At 46.9% G+C, this 8,024-nt stretch overlaps 1 pseudogene; it reads left to right on the top strand.

Annotated features, from left to right (window-relative positions):
* Positions 1–2,273: 2,273 nt before the first annotated feature.
* The window catches only part of LOC126361089 (uncharacterized), a 31,686-nt pseudogene continuing 25,935 nt past the window's right edge, over positions 2,274–8,024 (top strand).

Here is an 8,024-nt window from a genome sequence, read left to right as displayed (position 1 = left end):
TATTTCACTGGATTCTTTGTCCCTGCCACCCGTTATGAACGTTTGAGTCTCCCAGTCTATATCCGGCAATTTAAAATCTCCACCAAGAACTATAACATGGCGGGGAAATCTAATCGAAATATTTACCAAATTATCCTTCAGGTGCTAAGCCACAACAGCTGCTGAGCCAGGGGGCCTATAGAGACATCCAATTACCATGTCTGAGCCTGCTTTAACCGTGACCTTCACCCAAATTATTTGTAAACAGATATATTCCGTGATATTTGTTTACAAATGTGGCAGTATACATGTGATGTGTTACGACAGCAAAAGGAACCTGTGACCACTGAAGGCAGTGTCACAAGTTCCTCCAAAAATCGTAACACAACACACACGCAAATGTAATACTTACTAATGTAAATCCACCCGATGATGGAGGTTTAAACCTTCGAAACGCGTCGTGGCAATAAATAAAACGGTGACTGGTAACAGTGAACTTGTTGTTTCATTTAATGTCAGTAACAATCACGGTAAAGCCTAACCTAAAAATGTTCGCATTTAAAAATAATGTTCACTTGTGTCCTTTATATACATATATATTAATTTCGACTGCTCCCGTCCCTCTGTATATGCAAGATAATCTCAGGAACTGCTGTCGGGTTTCAGATTCGGTTTTCACTAATAGGTACAATGATCACGAAGAAGGCTGTGTATATAAGTTACAAATATATCGTAGATACTGTCTGAATTATGCTTAATTAAAATTGCTCGTCAGCATGAAAACGATCCCGTTGCCACCTAGCGAACATCACACGGAAGAGCAGAAGTTACTCTAGACGGCAGCAAGCGTGGCCAAATTCCTGGGTGATGAGGTGGTCTAGCGGTTTATTCTCGAGGATTCCGCCTGTTCCCGCCTCTATCGTTGGGTTGCGAGAGCTTCCTTGTTTGTCCTCATCGTCTTGTGAGTCGTTGTGAGCAGCACATCGTTGTTTGACTTTCTGTGTCTCGTGTTTGTGATTCCATTTTGACGTGGCGTTGTCTTGCGCCGTGATGTCGTCCATGGCTCCCAGGGACATTCCACGCGTAGGTACAGTCAGTTGTTTTGGCAAGTCCACGCGTCATGTGCAGCCGAGTTCGTTATAAATGCATAACTGGCTTTTATATACGATCAAGGTCATTTCAGAACAGGCTACACAGCTTACTTTGTTTCCCAATCGTGTGTGTTTTATTTCAAGTTCATAGACCCCCTTCAGATTGACTGGCTCGTTTTTGCGGTACGGACAAGAAGTCCCTTTCCCTAAACGCGATGGCTCTAATATCATGGCCGGCCGCGGTGGTCTCGCGGTTCTAGGCGCTCAGTCCGGAACCGTGCGACTGCTACGGTCGCAGGTTCGAATCCTGCCTCGGGCATGGATGTGTGTGATGTCCTTAGGTTACTTAGGTTTAAGTAGTTCTAAGTTCTAGGAGACTGATGATCACAGCAGTTGAGTCCCATAGTGCTCAGAGCCATTTTTCTAATAGCATGATTATTCTGGCGAAAGCGTAGGTAGAATATCCGAACGTTAGGGTCTTTAACCTTCCGCCCGAAGCTGATGACCGTGTCCTCAAGATCGCCCTGCTTTCGTTTAGGGATATACGGAATATACGGCGCATACGCTTTCCGCTCAACATCGTTTACAAGTTTATTGCACAATTCGATCCGTGGACATGGCGGTCAAACGGAATATTCCTTCTCATTTGATGGTGTGTGGATGCCGGGTACATACAATTTACATAGGACAAGAACGGACCTGTTTTATATGTAATGAGAATGGACGCCTCCGTACAAACTGCCCGCGTCGTATTACGGTACTAACATCCAATCATGAACAACATAAAAGGCTAACTTCAGCGAATCTGGTTCCCCAAGCGACAGCCATTGTGACTAACCATGTTTCTGAAGGGCAAGACAAGCCTTCGCGTGATGGTCCTAGTGCATTTCCGCCGTTAGCCTCGCTTTAGGACTTCGCCACTGCGGCTTCCGCGCCGCCACCACCACCACCACTTCAAAACAACCGTAGACGGAGGCAAGGAGTGACACGTTTCCTCTTCGCTTCTCCGCTCCACTGAAAAAATTCCGGTGCGAGAGGTCTCTCCCCTCCCTGAGTTTAGGTCCGACCTGGCTCCCGAGTTGAAGACCACCGCGTCGGAGTCACATGAGGACAGACCTGTTCCGTAGTTCCGTACTATATCTGCGGACTTGCCATACATCCCTGAGTCTGTAACGTATTCCCACCCTTCTTCTGCTCCCCCGGATGGGGAACGTGTGCCACAAGCCGCTGCTGATCGAACCCCGATCGGCGCAAGTTTGCCAGCTGCACATGTGGTGACGGTAAAAATTGTACCGTCAGTTATCGATTCCGTTGATTCCCAAGAGCTGCACCGCCCACCTCTACCTGATACTGAATTTCCGCAAGAGCCCACCCGCCCCCCTTTCACGTTGCTCCATGCGGCATCGCTTTCCCACACAGTCGCAACAGACAACGTTTTCGACCTGAGCGCGCGGCATCGTGAAAAAAGAAAAAGAGGATGGAAGAGAGGGTCCACCTCTTTGCACTCAGATTCATCCGTTGACTCTGCCATAGACTGTTTACGGTCATTTGCAAGTAATCAACTGCATAGTTTTGGTAATCGATAGGTGCTGGCCTATACCTTTCTTATCTTGAATGTGAACAGAATTAGATCCGAGCGGCGCTGCGACAATTTATTTATGATTCATGTACCGACGTGATATTTTTGCAATAAGTGTTATTTGAAAATTTTTCTATTCCAGGCTTTTCTACGTTCTTCAATATGGCTCCTGAACCATCTACTGGTACAGCATTATTTTACAGAGGGAGTACTACTGACTGATTTCGAAGTTCTTGATAAGGACCGAGAAATAGGCTGCACTTTTTGTGACCTTACTTTTGATTCTTATTTATGCCCCTTCAGGATCTGGTTGTTTCACAGAATGTGCGCAGTTTTATAAAGAGGATATGGTTTATTTATTCCGTAAAGCTCCGCTGAAACTTCTGTTAGGTGGAGACTTTAATTATGTCTTGCGTCCTGTGGATCATACCTCTAATGTCAGTGATGAACTAGACGTTTTAGTGCGTTCTTTGAAAAATCAAAATCCCACTCATGTCAGGTACACGCATTTTTGAGCTACTTCCAGTAACCAACCCGAACGCTTTTATCTTTCTGACTCTCTATGTGGACAGTTGTTAGCGATAGATGTGATAGCCGCTTGTTTCACTGATCACTATGCCGTAGCTGTAATATTAAATCAAGTGCCGCAATCAGTAAAACTGTATCGCCTCCCCTCCATGTTGCACACACGTCTCCTAAATTACCTTACCCTCGAGATTATCGTTCGAGAAGTTTGGACCATTATCGTTCGAGAAGTTTGGACCCGTAGCTTGCGTCTGCAGGCCCGTTAACCGTCACTTATGGATTGGTGGTCAGTGTGTGCCAAACCTTTGCTCCGGAAAGCGTTAATGCGTTACAGCGCCGAGAGGGCGAGGGATCTCCGTGGGACCGAGGAATTTTATTATTCTGTCTTGCATCAACTTTATTACGGTGCCAGACAAGCTCCCTTACGGATTATGGATGTCCGCCATCTATATTTACCGATCTTTATGATGTCCCTGCTGCTGGTGCGATTGTCCCTGATGAGTTTACTCCTCTCCTCGATTGCCTGGTTACTCCCACATTAAATGATGACTTTCTAAGTGACTTTACTTGCGATGTTGCAGGGTGTATCAAAAAGACTCATCCGATTTAAAAAAATCACAACTATTATGTTATTTGAGATATGCGCGTGAACAACGTACTATTGGAAAGGGCAAACGCTCGAGTTTTACTTGGTTCTGTGTGTATTTGACACATTTAATGTGTTTTGGGCAGTTTCACGAGAAAAGGTGTACACTTCATTTTTCTTCGCCGAGAACACTGTTACAGGAAGAACATGTCTCGATATGCTTGAGAACTGTCTTCTTCCCACAGTTGGAGACTGATTAGACCGCCTTCATTTACCAACAGGATGGGTCATGGCCACACTGGCATCTGGAATTTTTGAATCAAATGATTACTGAACGATGTATCGCTTGCATTGGATCAAATGATTCAGCCTTACATTACTGGCCTCCAACGTCACCAGGCATGACTGTATGTGATTATTTCTTGTGGGGGTCCCATTTATGTCCCTCCATGATTCGATGTCACCAGGGAAGACTTCCTTCAGCTTATTGGGCAGCTACCTCCCCCGTTTTTGCTACTCAGTGACTTTAATGCGCATCATCCCCTTGTGGTTCTCCCAGGAATTGTCAGAGAGGTGCCCTCTTGGCTTGACCTTATTAATCCACTAAACCTCTTCTGCTGTAACACTGGAGCACCCACATTCCTTTCCGACCTTTCGCGAACCTATTCCCATTTGGACCTATCCTTCTGCACTGCCCAGCTTGCCCATCGTCTTGAGTGTTCCGTTCTTTCTGACATACGCGATCGACGATTTCCTATTTGCTATCCGTTCACTAACTCCTACCCAAATGGCAGCTTACGTAGGCTGACTGGCGGCCTTACTCCTCCCGGCGACCTCTGATGAACAGTATTTCCCCAGTTGTGATGACCAGGTGGAAAATGTCATAAACATTATAATTACTGTTGCAGAACGTCCTATTCCTCACGCTTTCTTTTTACCATGCCTTGTCCCAGTCCCTTGCTGGACTGAGGCATGCCGTGACGCACTCCACGCACGCATCCATTCTCATTCGTGCAAGTGGCTAGACTGAATTGTGTTCAGATTGGGAATTTCTACGGGCACTGACAACCGCGCAGTTGAGAGCCACACAAACGAAATATCATCATCATCAACCTCACCACCATCATCATCATCGCTTGCTATAAGGGAGCTAGATCACGCTCTCAAATCACCCCAACCCTCCACCCCAGAGCCAGATGCTGTCCGAATTCAGATATTACAGCATCTTTCTCTTGCGGGCAAGCACTTTCTGCTTAACACATACAACCGCACATTTCCTGGACGTTGGAGTGATGCCACCGTCATATCCATACCTAAGCCCGGTAAGGACGAAAACATTCCTTCTAGCTACTGCCCTATCTTTCCCACTAGCTGCGTTTGCAAGATGATGGAATGTATGATTCATGCCCGGCTGGTATGGTGGTACGAGTCTCGCAATTTACTAACGATTGCACAGTGTCAATTTAGAGTGCGGTGTTCTGCAGCTGACCATTTCGTTACTCTGCCCACCAATGTCATGAAAGGTTTTCTGCGGAAATTCCAGACTGTGGCCATCTTTTTCGATTTGGAGAAGGCCTACGGCACCTGCTGGAGAACTGGTATTCTCCGTACTCTTTACATGTGGGGCTTCCATTGCCGCCTACCCTGTTTCCTTCAGGAATTTTTAAAAGACCGAGTTTTCAAGGTGCATGCATGTTCTGCCTTGTCGGACACCTTTATCCATGAAAACGGTGTGCCTCATGGTTCCGTCCTGAGCGTCATCCTCTTGCTATCGCCATTAACCCTACAACGGCTTGTCTTCCCCCCTCGCCCCCCCCCCCCCCCCCCCGGGCATCTCCCGCCATATTTACTTCTTGGGTCTGTTGCCCTTCCGTTGGTTGAAACTACGAAATTCCTGGGACTCATGCTCGATAGGAAACTCTTTGGTCCTCCCATGTGTCTTACCTGACAGCCAGCTCTATGCATTTCCTCAGTGTCCTACATGTCCTCACTGGTACTTTCTGGGGTGCCGATCGAACCACCCTCCTCCGTTTGCACCAGTTCCTTGTTTGTTCGAAACTCGACTAAAAGTGCTTTGTTTATGCTTTTGCACTCCCACCCCTCTTACACCGTCTCAACATTATCCACCACTGTGGCATCTGTTTGGCCACAGGCGCCTTTTACACCAGCCTCGTTGAGAGTCTGTATGCTGAAGCTGTTGAACTACCATGTCTGCCATGCGTGGCCACCCATGTTATGCTCCCTTCTTTGATGATTCCTTTGATCTTCAGTATGGGGTGCATGCCTCTTCTCTGTTACCTCCTGGAGTCCGGTTTCGGCAATTGCTACGGTGGCTTAACTTCACACTACCTGCAACTCTTCCAGTGGGTGTGAACCCTTCAACACCTTGGCTACGTGAAGCGGCCCATGTTAATCTTAGCCTTCATTCTCTACCTAAGGACACTACTCCAGTCTCGCTCTGTCGCCTTCAGTTTCACGACCTTCACATGGAATTTCGCGATAGTACCTTTGCATTCACTGATGGCTCTCGGACTGCCCATGGGGTCGGGTATACCTTCGTCATTGGCATCGGTGTCTTTCGATATCGGCTTCCGGCACACTGCTTAGTATTCACAGCTATGCTCTTCGCCTTTTATCAGGCCACAGAGAACAACCGGCAACACAGCATTTTCAATTGTGTCCTCTGCTCAGATGGATCGCCCATCCCTTAGTGCAGCAGGTCCAGGAAAACTGTCACTCGCTCACTCTTGGTGGAGACACTGTGCAGTATGTGGGCTCCTGGTCAAGTCGGTCTGCCAGGAAACAAAGCTGCTGATGCTGCTGCCAGCGCTGCAGTCCTCGTACCTCAGCCTGCGAGTACCTATATTCACTCTGATGATCTCTGTGTAGCCGTCTGTCAGGAGGTGGTGTCCCTTTGGCATCCACAACGGTCCTCCCTTCATGGGAATAAGCTCTGGCTTATTAAGCCTCTCCCAGCGGCTTAGACGACCTCCTCTCGGCCCTCCCGCCGGGAGGAGGTAATTTTAACAAGATTGTGTATTGGCACTGCCTTTCTAGGCTTCGTAATTTGCTAAGTGGCGCTACCCCACCACTTTGTACACATTGCTCTGAAGTTTTAACTGTCCGCCACTTCTTGATGGAATGCCCCTTTTTTAATCGTTTACGTTCCCGCTTGGGTTTGCCGTCTGATTTATCGGCTGTGTTAGCAAATTACGCCCGGGCTGTCGACCGCGTTTTACTTTTTATCCGCCAAACCAATATGGCAGGGGCCATATAATTTTTAGTTTAGGACCTCCGTTTCTGTACGATGTCTTTTTTAGCCATTTTCCACGTCCCTGTTCTTAGCTGTCTTCTGTTATGTAAATTGGGACTGACGTATAGCCGTGTTTTTAACTCCTCTCTGTCTTCGTGTTCTCTAGTTTTGACTTGGGCGCGTATGACTGAAGCAGTTTTTTGCGCCATAAAGCAAAATAAAAACAGTAACAATGTTTACCATCTTTGTGAACCCAGTACACTGGTCCAAATATGAGATCACACTTTCAGCGAGTTCTTGTGCGCCCAGGTCTTTCATAAACAGTAGGTGGTTCTTGCTCCCTACAGACTGTGGCTGCTGGAATCACCAGCTCCAGTGTACTACGTCAAACCCCGCTCAAATATGATGATTCTGTATCAGATGGTTAGATTATTTTATTTTCCATCTATTGTATGTGTTGTGACTGACAATTCGCAATTTTTCACAAACACAACTTTTATTGATGTAAGTTCATAAGGTTGATGACTGAACAAACAAACGAAAGGTAACAATAACGAAAAAAGTCTCCTAATTGAGGCAAACAAAAGTTCACTTCGAATTTTCCACAAAGGTTCGTTGTAACACACTCACACACTAGTAACAGTCCAACACCGAGACGAAGACGTAATCTTCAACAATCGCAGTATACGAGGTCGGCATCCAGCGTGAACTGAACATTGCGGCTGGTTCTAGCTCCTATATAGCTATCTCCAGCCAATCAGGTTTTGGCGTAGTGATACTGGCAGGCCGTGGCTCGAGCTCCCCCTGCAGGAAATAGTGCTCGGAATGTCTGTTTCCATTATGTAAATAGCCGGTGTTTACACTCGTGCTTTTGGTACGGTTTGGGCACAGACAACCTCGTCCTCTGTGGTGTAATATGGGTTGCCGGCCCTCAGGGGCTACCTTGGCTCCGATATAACAGCATGCCATTTGTTCTGTGGTAGGTAGCCATCCCATACTCAGTTGTTAATG

This window comes from Schistocerca gregaria, chromosome 1 (genome assembly GCF_023897955.1).
Source record: "Schistocerca gregaria isolate iqSchGreg1 chromosome 1, iqSchGreg1.2, whole genome shotgun sequence".
NCBI lineage: Eukaryota > Metazoa > Arthropoda > Insecta > Orthoptera > Acrididae > Schistocerca > Schistocerca gregaria.
The sequence above is the reverse complement of the archived record's forward strand: the minus strand, read 5'-3'. Positions and strand labels throughout refer to the sequence as shown.